Source organism: Dermacentor variabilis, chromosome 6, assembly GCF_050947875.1.
Source record: "Dermacentor variabilis isolate Ectoservices chromosome 6, ASM5094787v1, whole genome shotgun sequence".
Lineage (NCBI taxonomy): Eukaryota > Metazoa > Arthropoda > Arachnida > Ixodida > Ixodidae > Dermacentor > Dermacentor variabilis.
In genome coordinates, this window is record NC_134573.1 from 6,026,855 (window position 1) to 6,046,318 (window position 19,464).

At 47.0% G+C, this 19,464-nt stretch overlaps 1 protein-coding gene across 3 annotated transcripts in view; it reads left to right on the forward strand.

Annotated features, from left to right (window-relative positions):
• The window catches only part of LOC142584592 (protein 5NUC-like), a 761,070-nt gene that overhangs the window by 236,343 nt on the left and 505,263 nt on the right, over positions 1-19,464 (forward strand). The gene's annotated exons all lie outside the window — the stretch shown is intronic.

Below are 19,464 nucleotides of genomic sequence, written 5' to 3' on the forward strand. Positions count from 1 at the left end.
AAGCGAACAAGGCAGGGTGCCAGAGCAATTCCTTTAGATAGGCAACGGGCTGACGGTACAACTAAAACGTCACCATCGGTGATGTCAGAGTTAACTACAAGGAGTTGTTCGCGGCCAGGTGGTACCATAGAATCGTCAGCAGTTCGTAAGCGAAGGCGTGGTTCGTGCACGTCGTCGGAATTGTCTGTCTCTGTCAAGTTAACGAGGCGTTGACGGCACGCGATGAAAGCGGACGCCGAAGAAAGAAAGTCCCACCCTAGTATGAGCACGTGAGCGCAGGAAGTCAACACTGCGAACTGGATACGGTGGCGTATACCGTCGATCGAAACTCGAACGGTGCATTGCGCGGATGGCCGAATCACAACACTATTTGCACCACGAAGAAGAGCTCTATTGTGTGGTGTAGTAACTTTGCGTAAATGAGAGCACAAGGAAGCGTGAGTAATAGAAATAGCTTCTTCCGTATCAATCAATGCTAGAACTGTTATACCTACTACACACGCGAATCATGTATTGGCCGGGCACGCTGGAGGAATTGCTGTCTGTGCGAGTCATGCAGCTTTCCCTCCAAAAACTGCACCATCTAGTTTCTCGATCGGTAGTTAGGAGTGTGGGTGGCCGGTTGCAGGGGTGATGTCGAGCGTGGGAGAGGGGACGGCGAGCGGCGGCGCCCTGGACGGCAGTTGTGAGGCGCTTCGGTACGTGGAGAAAGTGAGCGTGGGCAAAGCCGGCCCTGGTAGGGACTCGGAGGAAGCAACGGGTCTCTCTCATGAACATCGTAGCGATGGCGCTCGTGCTGTTGTCGTCTTCGGCAAAAACAAGATATGGTCCCGCGAATATTGCAATAATAACAAATGGGGCGGGGCGTAGGCCGGGTAGCGTAAAATTCTTTGGCAGGCGGATGGGGTGCTAGAGTTGCCAGATGGTTGGGAGCTGTAGCAAGGGCAGGAGGCTCTGTCCGCAGGAACGCTGGTTGCATAGCCGCAATCTGACCATATGAGGTCGACAGCGAAAGAAGGGCACAGTTCGCATCGTTGGTCATGGAGGACAGCTCCCCTTTGATGATGTCGCACAGGCCAGCAAGCGAAGGTTGAGGCTGGAGAACGGGAAGACTGAGCAAGCAGGCCACACGCTTGGAGCTCTTCGCGTATGAGAATCCGAATCAGCATACACAGGTCCGTATCCGAGGGAGGAGGCCCGTCATCGGCGACAGGTTGTAAACGGATGGTCTGCAGTCCGTCCAGGCATTGGCAAGTCGCGATCACATCGTTAAGAGTATTCGGATTTTTGACCGCCAGTGCGTAGAACGCGAGGTGGGCAATGCCCTTTAGGATATGACGAACACGATCTGATTCCGTCATGGTGGCGTCAACACGGCAACAGAGGGTGAGGACAGCCTCGATATAAGAGGCGTATGTTTCCCCGGGAAGTTGCATACGTCCATCAGGCTTTTTCTTTGCCACCTCAGAGCGGACGTTATGGGCGCCAAAAATCTGCCGAAGCTGATATTTCAATGCCGCCCAGTCAGGCAAGGTGCTCTCGTGGTTAAGAAACCAAGTCCTGGCAACGCCAGTGAGGTAGAATGCGACGTTGCGAAGCTTGTGCATATCATACCACCAGTTAGACTCACTCACGCGGTCATAATTGTCCAGCCAGTCGTCAACGTCATCAGTACGAAGGCCAGCGAACATGGTGGGATTGCGCTCCCGCGTGCTAATGGTCCATGAAGGAACGGCCGGTGGGGTGGAGATGGTGACGCCTGAGGCTCCTGGTGGATCTTCTTGGGGCATGGTGGCGGACAGGTAGAGCAAGCGGCGACCGGAACGATGCTCCAGGTAAACGCGAAGGCGCAGAGGACCAAGGGATCGAGAGCAGCCTCCACCACTTGCAAGACAGATGTTAAGCCTCGACGGTTTATTTAGCAGGTCGCGCGCTGAAGCCGATGACGCTGGCCATCATGATGAATATGTACAAATGTAGAAGATGAAGGGGTAATATAATGCGCACAATATATGTATGTTATCATGTTGTATTATTAACTCCCATTTACGCTTCCTCGTTCTCTTTTTCCTTATTTGTTTCCCAATGTTACATTGTTTTGTCTACCACATTTGTGTTCTCTGTACATTTTGCTCGCATATTGCTTTTTAACTGCACCAGTACGAATGCTCTCTAGCTGTTTATTGACACTATTGACACGTGTGCTTATCTTTATCGGACGACCACGTTTGGCCGCCTAACAAATGTTATCGCGCAGCGCAGGACGTGCCTGCACGTAAAAGAAGTTTCTGGAATGTTATCGATGGTTCCGTCCATTGTCTTTCACCGCAACTTGTGTAATCTGATTGCATGTATGCGCGACGCGAATAGTGTATAACTTTGTGGAAGACACGCGGGTCCCATCGCTTAATCTGGAACATTTGACGACTGATCTATAAAAGCCGACGCGCTTGACCCGCTGATCAGATTTCTCGACGATCGCCGACTGTGTTCGCCGCTCTCATTGTGCTATAAGTGTAGCCTCTTTTGTGGGCACAGGTTCGCAAAATAAAATCTACTTTTGCCTTTCACAGTATTGCTACTGTGTTCTTAACGTCACCACCACGTGAAATCTGGTGGAGGCGCTTTGCGTTCATGTACCAGACGCCGTGAAGTGTACTACAAAGCCGTGACCCAATCCCGCACGCGGAAGACAACACCAACGTCGCCAAGAACCAGCGAGGTAGCCGCAGGCTGCAAGGACTGCCCCCGGAGCAGGGACTTTTGCCTGAGACGACAAGGAAGATGGCCACCAAGTCCACCCCAATGGCAGCCCCAGCGTCCCCCGTCGTGATGCAGCAGCCCAGGGAGCCTCCGATATTCCGCGGTTCAACGTTCGAGGACACGGAAAGCTGGCTTGAGACGTATGAGAGAGTCGCTACATTTAACAACTGGAACAGCGACGACAAACTGCGACATGTCTTCTTCGCATTGGATGACGCGGCCAGGACGTGCTTCGAGAACCGAGAAGCCACCTTAATGACCTGGGAGCTGTTCCGAAGCGGCTTCCTGCAGACATTCGCAAGTGTCATACGCAGAGAACGAGCCCAAGCGCTATTAGTAACTCGGGTGTAGCTACCTAATGAGACAACCGCGATCTTCAGGGAGGAAATGAGCCGCCTCTTCCGCCACATCGACCCTGAAATGCCCGAGGAGAAGAAAGTCCGCCTACTCATGCGTGGTGTGAAGGAGGAACTTTTTGTCGGAATGGTACGAAGCCCACCGAAGACCGTCGACGAGTTTCTTCGCGAGGCCACCAGCATCGAGAAGACACTCAAGATGCGAAACCGGCAATTCGACCGCCGCACTAACTCGACAAACTACGCTGGAGTTCAGTCACTGGCCACCGACGACCTACGCGAGACTATCCGAGCGGTCGTTAGGGAGGAGCTACAGAAGCTGTTCCCATCATCACAGCCTCAAGTGGCTTCGATTGCCGACGCCGTACGTGAGCAGCTCCAACAACAACTCGGAGTAGCCCCTGCATCGCCGCAGCCTCAGCCGCAAGCGATGATCTACGCCGCCGTCGCCCGCCGTCAAGGTCCCCCTCCACGACCGCGCCAGGGCCCCGTAACGCCGCAATTCCGTCGACCACCCCCGCCGCCGCAGACACGGCCACCCGTCGCACAGCGCAGCTACCCGAGGAAGATAGACGTTTGGCGCGCTCCTGACCACCGCACGCTCTGCTACCACTGCGGAGAAGCGGGTCACGTCTACTGACGATGCCCATACGGGAATATGGGACTGCGAGGTTTCGCCATCAATGCTCCGCGCCCGCAGCAAGGTGAACGCCCTCGCGATATCGCCGACTACCTCGCCGCTACTCAGTGGGGCTTTCGACGACCGTCGCGTTCGCCATGACCTGGCCGCTACCTGTCGCCGCAGAGCAGACTATACACTGGCCTAGCCCGGGGCCGGTCAGCGAGCCCATATCCGGAAAACTAAAAGCAGCAACCGATGGAGGTGCGGCTGCTGTTCATTGAACTGACGAAGATCCTCCGCCGCCGACGAAGACACCGAAGAAACTACCTCGACGAGATAACGACACGCCGCCGTCCCGACGAAGTAATACGACGATGAAAGACGACTTGACGACGCGACGTTCCAGCTTCAGTTCAACAAGACGCAGCCGTGATCCGACGCCAAGACCTAACTGCAACACCAGACAAAGAACCACCGACCTCGACGTGCTTCTCGACGGCCACGCAGTTACCGCCTTAGTGGAGACAGGGGCCGATTACTCCGTAATGAGTGGACACGTCGCCACCCTGTTGAAGAAAGTTAAAACTGCATAGGAAGGCCCTCAGATTCGGGCCGCTGGAGGACACCTCATTACGCCGACTGGAATCTGCACGGCAAGAATAACCATTCATGACAGGACTTACCCTGCCACCTTCGTTATCCTCCAACAGTGTTCACAAGACGTCATTCTCGGTATGTACTTCCTGAACCAACACGGCGCAATCATCGACCTGAAGTCGAAGTCAATAATGCTGTCGGAAGATAAAGCGACACTGCCGGAGAGCCCTCGTAGTCACCACACCTTGAGTGTACTCGAAGATCAAGTGAGCATCCCGCCTCGCTCCAGCATTGTTATTTCGGTCGGCACCGAAACACCCGCTGACGTAGAAGGCGTCATCGAAGGCCACCAACGTCTACTGCTAGACCGTGAAATTTGCGTCGCAAGAGGCATCGCTCAACTGCATGGAGGGAAAACTGAAGTGTTGCTGACAAACTTCAGCCAGGAGTTCAAGCACATCAACAAGGACACGACGATCGCGTACATCGAGGAAATTTTGGAAACCAGTAATGCGTTTGTACTCTCGGATTCCGCCGCATCTACCCCGACGACGACGGTTCCCGAACCAGACTACGACATTAATCCAAGTCTCCCCGTGATTAAGCAACAGCAGCTCAGAAGTCTGCTCCGACGATACAAAGGCTGCTTTTCGACGTCATCGAGGATTCGACAAACAACAGTCGCCAAGCATCGCATAATCACCGAGGAGTGCGCTCGACCACTGCGCCAGAGCCTTTACCGGGTGTCGCCGCGAGAACGTGCAGCTATAAGAGAACAAGTCGACGAAATGCTGCGCAACGACCTCATCAGCCGTCGAAAAGCCCGTGGGAATCCCCGGTGGTCCTGGTAAAGAAAAAGGACGGAACCCTACGTTTCTGTGTGAATTATCGTCGTCTGAACAAGATCACAAAGAAGGAAGTATACCCCTTTCCACGAATAGACGAAGCATTGGATCGGCTCTGCAACGCTAAATAGTTCTCGTCCATGGACCTCAATTCTGGCTATTGGCAAATAGAAGTCGACGAAAGAGATCGCAAAAAGACGGCCTTCATCACCCCAGACGGCCTCTACGAGTTCAAGTTTATGCCATTCGGACAGTGCTCGGCGCCTGCAACGTTTCAGCGCGTCATGGACATGGTCTTAGCAGAATTGGAGCGGCAGATCTGTCTCGTCTACTTGGATGACGTCATCGTCTTCGCCGGAAATTTTGACGATCACCTCAGGCGGCTTGCGACAGTACTAGAGCCCATCAAGTCGTCAGGGCTTACTCTGAAGCCGGAAAAATGCCGCTTCGCTTACGATTCGCTTCCTAGGCCACGTAATCAGCAAATCTGGAGTCCACCGCAGGCCGACGCATTTGAAGAACCAAACGACGCATGCAGTCGCCGCCGGTACTTGCGCACTTCGACGAGTACGCCGATACAGAAATCCATACTGACGCCAGTAGCCTAGGCCTCGGTGCCGTTCCCGTCCAGAGGAGAAACGTAGTCGAACAGGTGATAGCTTACGCTAGCCGGTCGCTGACAAAAGCTGAAGGCAACTATTCTACGACCGAAAAGGAATGCCTCGCCATCGTTTGGGCTGCAGCTAAATTTCGCCCTTATTTTTACGGCAGGCCATTCCAAGTCGTCAGTGGCCATCACGCGTTGTGTTGGCTAGCGAATATAAAGGATCCTTCAGGACGACTCGCACGGTGGAGCCTCAGACTACAAGAATACGACATCACTGTAACCTACAAGTCCGGACAAAAACACTCCGATGCCGATTGCCTTTCATGCGCCCCCATTGACCCGCCACCGCAAGATGACGGGAATGACGACGCCTTCCTTGGAATGATAAGCGCGGAAGACTTCGCTGAACAGCATTGGGCAGACCCGGAGCTAAAAGGCCTCGTCGAATATTTGGAAGGGCACACGACGTTGTCCCCAGGGCATTTAAACGCTGATTATCTTCCTTCACGCTTCAAAACAATCTATTCGTGAAGATCTTCTCAACAGTCCGCGCCATCCACCTTCTTGTTGTCCCGTCAGGACTTTGTCCAGAAGTATTGCACGCCCTACATGACGATCCGACCGCTGGACACCTCGGATTTTCCCGGACACTATCGAGGATACAAGAAAAGCATTATTGGCCGCGCCTGACCGCCGACGTCGCCCGTTATGTCACTACATGCCGAGACTGTCAGCGACGCAAGACACCGCCGACAAGACCAGCCGGATTACTACAGCCAATCGAGCCTCCTTGCCGACCACTCGAGCAGATCGGGATGGACTTGCTGGGACCCTTTCCGGCGCCAACAACCGAAACTAAGTGGGTCGTCGTGGCGACGGTCTACCTCACCCGCTTTGGAGAAACTAAAGCACTGCCGAAATGTAGCGCAGCCAAAGTGGCGAAATTCTTTGTCGAAAACATCCTGCTGCGTCATGGCGCCCCAGAAGTCCTCATCACCGACAGAGGCACGGCCTTTACAGCGGAGCTCACCCAAGCTATTGTGAAATACAGTCAGACAAGGCACAGAAAGACAACGGCCTACCACCCGCAGACGAATGGTCTTATGGAGCGGCTGAATAAGACCCTTGCCGACATGCTAGCGATGTACGTCGACGTCGAACACAAGACCTGGGATGCCGTCCTGCCGTACGCAACATTCGCTTACAATACGGCGGTGCAAGAAACAACACAGATCACGCCATTCAAGCTTATCTACGGCAGGAACCCGACGACGACGCTCGACGCCATGCTCCCGCACGTCACTGACGAGGAGAACCTTGACGCCGCTACCTATCTCCAGCGCGCCGAAGAAGCCCGGCAGCTCGCCCGCCTGCGGATCAAGAACCAGCAGAGGAGCGACAGCCGACACTACAACCTCCTACGACGCTTTGTCGAGTACCAGCCCGGTGACCGTGTTTGGGTATGGACCCCGATACGCCTACAAGGACTGAGTGAGAAACTACTGCGACGCTATTTCGGACCCTACAAGGTCATCCGACGTATTGGCGCACTGGACTATGAGGGCGTGCCAGACGGCATTTCGCATTCACAGCGGCGCTGCGCACGATCTTAAGTGGTCCACGTGGTGCGCCTTAAACCCTTTTATGGATGCTGACGAACTTCCTTATTTTGCTGTTTTCCTTGCTACGAGTGCTTCTTTTTTTATTACTTTCGTTTGCAACATTGCGTCGATGCTTCTTAAGAGGGGGGTAATGACACGTGTACTTTTCTTTATCGGGCGACCACGTTTGGCCGCCTAACAAATGTTATCGCGCACCGCGGGACGCGCCTGCATGTAAAAGAAGTTTCTGAAATGTTATCGATGGTTCCGTCCACTGTCTTTCACCAAAACTTCTGTAATGTGATTGCATGTTTGCGCGACACGAATAGTGTAGAACTTCGTGGAAGACACGCGGGTCGCATCGGTTAATCTGGAACATTCGACGACTGATCTATAAAAGCCGACGCGCTTGAACCGCTGATAAGATTTTTCGACGATCGCCGACTGTGTTCGCCGCTCTCGTTGTGCTGTAAGTGTAGCCTCTTTCGTGGGCACAGGTTCGCCCAATAAGATCTAGTTTTGGCTTTCACAGTATGCTGCTGTGTTCTTAACGTCACCACCACGTGACACTATAATAAATATTTGATTGATTGATTATTATTGTTGATTATCAATAATATTATTGAAACTAGGAATATGCAAGAATCAGATGTATGCATTAAGAGACAAAGCCGGCAATATCATTACTAATATGGATAAGATAGTTCAAGTGGCTGAGAAGCTCTTTCGAGATTTATACAGTACCAGTGGCACCCACGACCATAATGGAAGAGGGAATACTCTAGAGGAATTTGACATCCCACAAGTATCGCCGGTTGAAGTAAAGAAAGCCTTGTGAGCTATGCAAAGGGGGAAGGCAGCTGGGGAGGATCAGGTTACAGCAGATTTGTTGAAGGATGGTGAGAAGATTGTTATCGAAAAACTAAACTGGCCACCCTGTATGCCTCACGACCTCGAGCGTACCGTAATCTTGGAAGAACGCCAGCATAATCTTAATCCATAACAAAGGGGACACCAAAGACTTGAAAAATTATAGACCGATAAGCTTACTGTCCATTGCCTTCAAAATATTTACTAAGGTAATCGCAAATAAAATCGGGAACACCTTAGACTTCCGTCAACAAAAGAACCAGGCAGGATTTCGAAAGGCTATTTAACAGCAGACCGCAGTCACACTATCAATTAGGTGATGGAGAAATGTGGGGAATATAACCAACCCTTATATACCCTTTCATTGATTACGAGAACGAGTTTGATTCTGTCGATACCTCAGCAGTCATGCAGGCATTACGGAATCAGGGTGTAGACGAGCCGTATGTAGAAATACTGTAGCCGTATGTAGAGATACCTATAGCGGCTCCACGGCCACCGTAGTCCTCCGTAGAGAAAGCAACGAAATCCCAATGAAGAAAGGCGTCAGGCAGAGAGATGCGATCTGTCCAATGCACAGCGAATGGGCACAGCGTGTTTACACGAGGTATTCAGAGACCTGGATTGGGAAGAATTGGGGATATCACCTAATGGAGAATACCATAGTAACTTGTGATTCGCTGATGATGTTGCCCTGCTTAGTAAGTCAGTGTACCAATTGCCATCCATGCTCACTGAACCGGAGAGGCAAAGCAGAAGGGTGGGTCTAAAAATTAAGCTGCAGAAAAGTAAAGTAATGTTTAACAGTCTCGGTAGAGAACAGCAGTTTACTATAGGTACCGAGGGACTGGAAGTGGTAAGGCAATGCGTCTTCTTAGGGCAGGTAGTGACCGCGGGTCCAGGTCAAGAGACTGAAATAATCGGAAGAATAGCAATGTGCTGCGATGCGTTTGGCAGGCATTCTCAGATCATGAGCAGCAGGCTGCCATTATCCGTCAAAAGAAAAGTGTATAACAGCTGTGTAACCAGTACTGAGCTACGGGGCAGAAACCTGGAGGATTATGAAACGGGTTGTACTTAAACTGAGGACGACGCAACGAGCTATGGAATGAAGAATGATGGGTGTAACGTGAAGGGATAAGAAAAGAGCAGATTGTGCGAAGGCACAAACGCGAGTTAATGACATCTTAATTGAAATCAAGAAAAAGAAATGGGGCATCGACAGGACATGTAATGAGGAGGGAAGATAACCGGCAGTCATTAAGGGTTGCAGACTGGATTCCGAGGTAAGGGAAGCAGGGGGCGGCAGAAAGTTAGGTGGGCGGATGAGATTGAGCTTGCAGGGACAACATGGCCACAATTCGCACATGACCGGAGTAGTTGTAGAAGTATGGGAGAGGGTTTTTTCCTGCAGTAGGCATATCCAGGCTGATGATGATGATGATGATGACGATCAATTGGTGTTTTTGATTGTGTACTAGTATATTATTTCAGTGCAGTAGCATTTGTGCACATTGCTATAGAGTGACAATTTAGAAAGAAATTAAAGTAGGGTGGTTGCTTGGGCTAGTTGGTAATTCATGATCAAAAATAACATACAGCGCGAAGGACAATGACAGCGATAGATGACATACACAAAGCTGTGTATGTCGTCTATCGCTGTCCTTGTCCATCGCGCTGTACTTTATTTTTGAATTAGAACGAAATCATGATTTTGAAAAGTGCCAACAGACGATATGTCCCTGATCGTAATATGCCTTATGTTATTAATTTATTTTGAGCTTGACAAAAATTGACCGGCCTTCCACTTCTGTGGAGAGGGGTGCAAGCGAAGCGCGGGATCCGCGGCTCTTCGGTGTCGTAGGGCTTCGCGCTCCCTCACTGCGAGGTCGGCATTTCGACGACGAGCCTTTTTCGAGTGAGTTCACGGCCACGTTCATGAAGTGCCGCCTGTTCTTCGGCCGAACGCACGACGTGCAGCCCATTGCCGTGGCCACGCTCACGTTTTAACGCAGCCTGCACTTCGGCAGATCGAACCAATCTCGGCCTCCCCATCGGGCTGCCGGACCTGGACTGACGAGAAATGGCAGCCGCTGACGTGAGCGTAAACTCGATCACAGGCTTTTCCTCCTCCAGAGGGGGCGGGGGGGGGGGGGGCGCTTGTGATTCGCGCCTTTCAAGGTCGCGTATCATTAACCGACAGTAGCTGAATCGGTTAGCGTTGTGAACTCGCAACGCAGAGGTCGGTGGTTTGAATCCGCAGCGCGACAAGCAATTTTTATTTTAGCGCGGCTTCGGTTCTTTCGTACGGCAACACCAAGACCGACGCCGACACGAGTGAGGCAATACAAATTTCGCTTGAATAACGGTTTGCTACCGTATGCACTTTTTTGCAGTAAAGTAATATTTCACAGCAATTATTGCGTGCCTCACGAGAACAAATGGAATGTATTTCTCAGTAAAAACATCATGGTAGGCTGAAAACAATAAAGACGTAATTTTTGGTGACATGAAGTGTATAAATTGCCAAAATAACCTGTTTATTCATGATGACCAAACCAAGAACAACGTGAAAGGGGGAGCCAACGTTTCGACAAGCGACTTGTCTTTTTCAAGGCGACATATGCCTTCCTCGCCATAGTATATAGAGGTAGGGTTCTTCTAACGGGAGAGGGGGTAAGGTGGGTGGGTACGGTAACGAGTGGAAGTGCGTTAGCGGCGAGGGTGTAGAATGGAAAGAAAGGAGTGTTGTGCACACGGCCGCCGAAACAGCCGTCTGGGAGGTACGTGTCAACGGCCGTGTGTCAGCCGGCGTGTCAACGGCATGCACAGCACCCCTCTATTACCTGTTTCACTGGCGGCCGTGGGCTATCATGTCTCTGAAAGAGAACAGAAGTAGCGGCAGAAACCGGTGCTCGTCAAAAAAATATTCTTTTGAAAAAACTGAATCGGAATGAATAAATAAATAAAAAGAAAAACTGGAAGAAAGGGAAAAAAGGAAAGAAAACGGGGATAAAAAAACACTCAGCAGCCAAACTATGTGTTGTTGCCTATAGCTTGAAATTTAGCACATCGAATGGATTCTTAGGCTCCCATTGAAACTTTTACGCCTACTGGTTGCAATGTCATGTACTTATGGATGAGGTATGATTCTCTGTATTTTCTTTTCAAAATACAGAGAATCATACAATCAGAGAATTCTCTGTATTTATTTTGAAAATTTGACTCTAAGATGTAGATTTTAAGTTCATGAAAGTTATGACTTGGTTGAAATGCTCAGCGACGGCTTTGGGAAGCTCTTAGCTGTGTCCGCGCAATGTATGTTTAATCTGACATTCATTGATTGTCCCGTTTCACCGATAAATTGTTTTTAGCAAAAGAAACTTTCAATCATCTAAATCGTATTCGAACTTGTACAAGTAAAGGTAGTTTTGACTTCGTCTGTATAACTATTTGCGGTGCTTTTAATTTTAGTGTCACTTTGAATGTGCCTGCAAGTTTTGCATCTGGGATGACAACAAGCTTTTATTACGGGGGTATGATGTCTCTCGTTTGCGTGCACTAACATGTCTTCAATGTTTCTGTGGCGGCCATAGGTAACACTTTGTACATCCGCGAGCGCTTTTTTCAGACGATCGTTACTTGATTATCTTGGGTGGTATTTTCCTAGGATGTTGTTTATGCTTGGAAGTGCGTTATAATCATCATCATCAGCAGCAGCATCCTGTTGTATGTCCACTGCAGGACGAAGGCCTCTCCCTGCGATTTCCAATTACCCCTGTCCTGCGCCAACCGATTCCAACTAGCGCCCGCGAGTTTCCTCACTTCATCGCTCCACCTATTCTTCTGCCGTCCTCGATTGCGTTTCCCTTCTCTTGGTACCCATTCTGTAACCCTAATGGTCCAACGGTTATCTAACCTGCGCATTACATGACCTGCCCAGTTCCATTTCTTTCTCTTGATGTCAATTAGAATATCGTCTATACCCGTTTGCTCTCTGATCGAAACCGCCCTCTTTCTGTCTCTTAGCGTTATGACTAGCAATCTTCGATCCATCGCTCTTTGCGCGGTTCTTAAGTTATTCTCCAGCTTCTCTGTAAGTCCCCAAGTCTCTGCCCCATATGTCAGCACTTGTAAAATGCACTGATTGTACACGTTCCTTTAGAATGATAATGGCAAGCTTCCAGTGAGCCGTATGCGATGTCTGCCGTATGCGATCCAACCCATTTTTATTCTTTTGAGAATTTCTGTCTCATGATCAGGGTTCCATGTGATTAATTGACCTAGGTAAACGTATTCCTTCACAGACTCTAGAGGCCCACTGGCGATCCTGAACTCCTGTTCCTTTGCCCGGCTATAGCCCTTACAAAAAAATCGTTGAAAGGTTATTGAAATATCATTGTCCAACGTCAACAAATGACCTTGAAAGATCATTCCGGAATTCTTGAAACATCATTGAGGAAATTGTCAACAAGAGTTGATAATCGGCCCGCGACATTTCGGCGAAACATCATTGTGGCCTCTCAATTTAAAGATCATTGGCATATTGTTGAAACTATGATGTATTTCGATGTTGAAAGCCGACCGAAGCATTGTTGAAGATATGTTGAGTCTCAAAATTAAAATGCCACCGAGGTATTGTTGAAATGTGTTTGTCAATATTGAAAGCCCATGGGAGAATTATTGCAGATCTGTAGAACATCAACACTCAAATTATGTTGAAAGCCCTCTATGCCCCACTGTGTATTTTGCAGTGTTTAAACCTGCACTTTCCTTAAAATACTGCTGAGCTATGTCGCATATGCAGCTATGTTGCTTCGTGTCATGTTGATATGTTTGCTGTGAGAGGATAGGGGAAAAATTTAAATACATGTGCTTTTTTGCAGGCCTCTGTCACCCTGGCCTCGAAAACATGCTCCTAGATTTCCTGTAATAAACCATATTGTAAAACTGCTAGCAGTTCTGTAGTGCCTTTTTTCAATTGTCAGAGTGAATGGCCCTGCGAAGTCAAGAGCACTGAACTGATGCAGACAAAAACCATTTTTCTAGGTGTACTGTTTGTTTGTAACCAAACATCAGTGTAAATGTACAACCATTTGTAGTTTGAGAAAATCTGAAACTTCTTAAAAACTATTGCAATGAACAAACTTCTTGCAGCTTTACACCATGACAGAATTTAGTACTGACAGATGTTGTCTGTGTGGTCCTCAAGTAAAACACATTACCCCAAAGAAATAAATCCTAAAAAATAAATTCCTAAATAAATAAATATATAAGCAGACTGACATGACTGTAAATAAGAACACTCAGAAAAGGTACTTACTTTCTCTGTTAGGTAGCCAGTGGTACTATAACTATGGCACAATTCGCTTGAGCCCACATCCCTCACTGATAGTCAGGGTGGTTTTCTTTAAGTTTCATAGAATATGTTAAAGACTGGCTGTTGCAGCTAACAAATTCTTGATACAGATTGCCAAATATTACTTGTATAAGAAATCAAGACGCATATTAAGCTAACGAAAACTCATTTCCTAATAAGCTTTTTACGAATTGTAGCGGTCAGTTTACAAGGTGTGCCCTTAGAATGAATTTCCAGAATGACACCAGTAATGAGACAAATGCCATCGAACTGGCTTTACAAACGCACTGTTGTTGCACTTGCTTTTCTTAACAAAACGCACTATTATGCATTTAAGCGCAAGATTGACTGGAATGCCCATGTATTTTGTCTCACATTTATGGAAAAATCTCGGAACTGGTGTCAACCAAGAAATTAATTTCAAGTGAATGCGTCTTTTAACCTCACTGGCTACAATTTGCAAACTGAAATATGTGCCGTGATGTTATAAGTGCATTAATAAATTTGTAAGAATCAGTTGAATGTGTTTCCATTTCTTGTGCTAGTAATGTCTACGTCTGAATAATCCTGCTCAAGGACTAGAATTATGCTACCTGGCGCAGGCAACTTAAAAGAAAAATCTGTAAAACTGAAAAAGGATCGCTCTGTACAATCTTTATTTGTTGCTTAAATGGTGTGTGCCAATTCCAGTAAACCTTACATACTTTTGAAACATGGCAATCGCAATAAGTAATACTCATGGGAGCTGTTCATTATGTTGCATTCCTGTTGCATGATCCAGTTGTGTTTTCTGCCATGATAACGTTCCTGCGCAGGTCATTCCATACCAAGCGACGTATACATAATGACTGCTTCACATTTTTACATGAAAAAAAGACAGCTATTAGTGATGTGCTGGAATACTACAAAGTTACCCCTTGTGCGAGTTCCATTTTAATTTTGTTCACTGGCACAAAAAATAACGAAAGAATTCACAAGAAGATCTGGTTTCATACAAACATGACAGTCACATCATTGCCATTGCCGGAGATTTTTTGTTGCATTTTAAATTTACGCTGACTTATACCTTATAATTTTACCTAATAATTTTTACTCAATCATTTCAGATATCAATAAACCATTTTTACGAAGTGATGTAAAATGAAGTTTTTACTGAACAACTCTGACAATGGCAGAGATGCACGTGCTGGTGTGTGATTCCATGCCGAATTGACCAGAGTTTTTTTTTACCCCACACATATAGCTGAAAACATTGCCATATGTTTACTAGAGTTCAGAACTTCTTACCTACTTTTATTTATTTTTGCCAGATATTTTGTAGCATTTTGGTGACTGTTTAGTTTTCCTGCTCAGCTGAGCTAGAGGACATCAATCAACATTCTTTCTTCAAATGCACATTGTATTGACCGAGGCCTTCAAGTGGTGTGCACGGAAATACAGTGAAGTGATCATCATCATGATATGCCTGGTTACGCCCACTGCAGGGCAAAGGCCTCTCCCATACTTCTCCAACAAACGCGGTCATGTACTAATTATGGCCATGTTGTTTCTGCAAACTTCCTAATCTCATCTGCCCAACTAACTTTCTGCCACCACCTGCAACGCTTCCCTTCCCTTGGAATCCAGTCCATAACCCTTAATTATCATCGGTTATCTTCCCTCCTCATTACATGTACGGCCCATGCCCATTTCCTTTTCTTGATTTCAACTAAGATGTCATTAACGCGCATTTGTTCCCTCACCCAATCTGCTCTTTTCTCACCCCTTAACGTTACATCTATCTTTCTTAGGTATACTTTGTGGCCCAAAATACATTTCTTGAAAAGGGACAGAAGAAATGAAGACAGTGAAGCGCGAAACTACCAACTATTTATTCAATCAATCAATCAATCAATCAATCATTCAATCAATCAATCAAGTTTCATTTTTGCCGCAGACAATACATTGCTACTGCGAAAATAGGGTGCCGGAGAAAGAAGCTGCATCTGTACAGCTTGACTGAGCTCTAGCCACCCGTACAGCAGCAGTGACACGACAATTTGTTATCTGGATTCAGTTATCTAAACATATCAGCAAATAAAGAAACGATCAGACAATCTCATCACAAATGACAATTACAAGAACAATTAGAAGCATAAGCAGTTTGAATACAGTCAAACAAAGAGGTCATATAAGGCTTTGTTAGTAAGGGCCAGAACGTCTACATTTTTCTGGTTTAGCTCATTTAGTGTAGTTGCTAAGGCGTAGTCAAGTTTTTCTTTCCCATAATGGGTGCGCGATGAGGGAACGTAGTATGGCGGCTGATATCGGGAAGGGTAGGAAATTGTACTTTTCCTGACATTTGACAATTCTTGGACTTGTTCCACCCTACCTAATGTGGCGTTTTTATATGTTCTTAATAATTTGTATTTGTATATATTGGGATTTTTAGAATTTTATGCATGTGAAAGAGTGGTTCTGTGTGTTCTAAGAACGAGGAATTTTCTATTGATCTAAGTGTCTTTTTCTGAATAAGGTAGAGTTTCTGCAAGTTCGATGTTGTCGTGTTCCCCCATATTAGCATGCAGTAATGTAAGTCAGGGTTAAAGAGTGCAAAATATAATATCTTTTTAATGCTGACTGGAAAAGGGTGACGGTTCTGGCTTAATTCACCGGCGGCTCTACTTAATGACAGCCTGAAAAATGCATAGAAGAAAATACAACTTCCGCTCATGCACAAGGGGCGAAGGTGTTACAAAGCAACATGGCCATGATAACGGAATATAATACGATAGATTATCCTATTATATCGATCTATCGTATTATATCCCGCAGAAATGTGCTTCATTTAAAGTATGTTATCATGACAATGTTGTTCTTTCACACCTTGGCTCCCTGCGCATGAGCGGAAGTTGTATTTTCTTCTATACGTTTGTTTAGGCTGTCATTAAACAGTTGGTAGTTTGGCGCTTCACTGTATTCTTTTCTTCTGTCCTTTTTCAAGGAATGTATTTTGCGCCACAAAGTATACCTAGGAAATCTAAGCACAACTCGCCCAAGAAGAAGTCCTTTTGGTTACACCTATCATTCTTCTTTCCATAGCTCGTTGTGTCATCCTCAATTGAAGTAGAACCCTTTTCGTAAGCCTCCAGGTTTCTGCCCTGTGCGTGAGTACTGGTAAGACACAACTGCTATACACTTTTCTCTTGAGGAATAATGGCAACCTGCTGTTCATGATATGAGAATACCTGCCAAACGCATCCCAGGCCATTCTTATTCTGATTATTTCACTCTCATGATCCGGATCAGCAGTCACTACCTGTCCTAAGTATTCCTGTCCTGTCCTAAGCATTCTCTTACCACTTCCAGTGCTTCGCTACCTATCGTAAATTGCTGTTCCCTTCCGAGACTGTCAAACATTATTTTAGTTTTCTAGTGAAATGATGCAATTGCCAAAATAGCCAATTCTTTAAATATTTCAATACTTCAAGTGCTTTTGGCACCGGCAAAAGTCAGTCAAATTGCAATCCGTTCGTTTTTTTTTCGTAACGAAAAATTCAGAGGACAGAAATTAAATACAGAAAGTTAGCCTAGGTGACATAGTATAACAGAAAAATGTTTGAAGCTCTGAAGGTTCAGCAGATCACTGTAAAAAAACTGTAAAACTCTAATCTTCTGCAAGAAGCTCCATGTTCAATGCAAAAACAGCTTTGATAGTTGGCCAAAAAATAAGTGATACATTATTGGATATCTCTACATGTCTGCTATGCATGTGTGAAGTTAAAAAAGGCATTATTTTTAAATGCAAAACACTCTTTTTGAATTTTTGTCAGCACCGACTTTTCAGGGATGTGCGCACAGCTTGCTGGCCGGGAATGCAGACGAGAAAGCTGGCTTCGTCTGCAACACAGATGACAGAGAAGCAGTGTTGGCGTCTGCATTTTATTGCCAAGAGACGCATGCTCTAACGCAACCAGGCTTGTGCTTGGTAAGGGCCGGGTAAACCATAGAGCCATTGCACTGCGCTTGTCTTCGTCGTCCTTTTTTTTTGTCCCTCGTCTATGTATGCGCTGTAAGTGACGATTGCTAAAATATCAATACGATGTATGTTAGCAAAGAATCCGACCTTTGGCCGAAGAAAAAAAAACTGGCATAACTGGAGCGTTGGAAACCTAATCGCCCTCAAAGTAGTCTTCTTGGGACTCCACCCACTTCTCCCAGCGGTGCTGCCATTGTTGGAAACATTCCGAGACGGCCTCTTTCTGAACAGTATTTAGCTCAGCTGTCGTTGCAGATGTCCTCTCTTGTCTGAAATCGGGCTCCTTTCAATGGCCTCTTGATTTTGGGAAGCAGCCAGAAGTCGCGGGGGGCCATATCAGGAGAGTAAGGAGCCTGTTGAACAACAGGAGTCTGATTTTTCGCCAAGAAAGTCTGAATCAAGTGCGTGAGGAGCATTCTCGTGATTGATACGCCAATTTCCTGTTGGCAACTCCGGTATCTTGCGCCACACAGCATCACACAGGGGACGGAGGACATCCCTGTAGTAGTCTGGTGATTGTCTGACCCTGTGATGCGTACTCGTGGTGTACCGCACCACGGGAATCAAAGAAACTAGTCAGCATCACTCTGACGTTGCTGCGCACTTGGCGGTCTTTGGTCTTGGTAACGTGGACTGCTTCCACTGTAACGACTGCGATTTGGTTTCCGGGTCGTACCCATACACCCAAGACTTATCACCAGTTATTATGGTGTTCCTGAAGTTGGGATCACTGTTTGTAGAATCCAGGATGTCTGTGAGACTTCTACACGAAGTTGCTTTTGCTCCACAATGAGCAGCTCGGCACGAATCACGCAGAAACTCTCTTCATGGCCAAATCTTCGGTCATAATGGAATGTGAAGAAACAGTGCTGATGCCCACCTCTTTCGAAATTTCTCTGAAAGTCACACGATGGTCCCGCATCACCACAGGATTCACTTCGAGAATGGCCTGGTCATTTCGGCATGTTGATGGCCGACAGGAGTGTGGCTCGCTCTCTACCGATGTGCGGCCGTCTTTAAACCGGTTGTATGAATCCTTAATCTCTGTGCTGCTCAAAGCATAGTCACCGAAAGCCGTCTGAATCTTCCGAAAAGCTGCGTTCCAGCGATTGACGCTATCGCAGGGGGAAAAAAATTCGTGCATGCGCACCAAGGTTCAAGGGCAGCTGATGGAAACGCGCTTGTTTCATATTCATCAGGTGTTCGCAAAAAAAGATAAAGTCAAATACTTTTCTAACAGACCTCGTACGTGTTAAATTCTTGAGGGAGTCCTGCAGTGCTAAATGAATGTTTCATGCTGTTCACAAAAAGAAATATCTGCTATTATGTTGACAGTAAATACAGAGAGATCGCTGATATTGCTCATACAAAGCACTTTAAAGGGCATGTAGCACTGCAATGCAATGCAACATAGAGGGAGCAGGACAGTCTGCTCTGGTCCCTGCAGCCCAATGATGATACAAGTAGGAACACCATCAGACTGAAAACCTACACAAGTATGAACAAATTCTTGTGGTGTTGTGTGTTACCACTTTTTTAGAGCCGGAACATGCTCATCTATAAAAGTCATATGTGTCATGTTCAGTCTGATGTGGTCAGATGCCGTTGGCGACCAATTTTCGCGTTCATGTTAAAAAAAATACGTGTGGTGACTGCAGCTGCAGCGCTTGACGTCACCTGCCTTCCTAATGAAAAAAAAGGCAGTCAGATTGTGGAGTAGTTTTTGTGGCTAATTATATTAACAATCTTTCCTTGCTAGATGACATGGCTTCATACATTTATTCTGTATGCGCTATCCACAAATGAGCATTTTAAAAATAATTTAT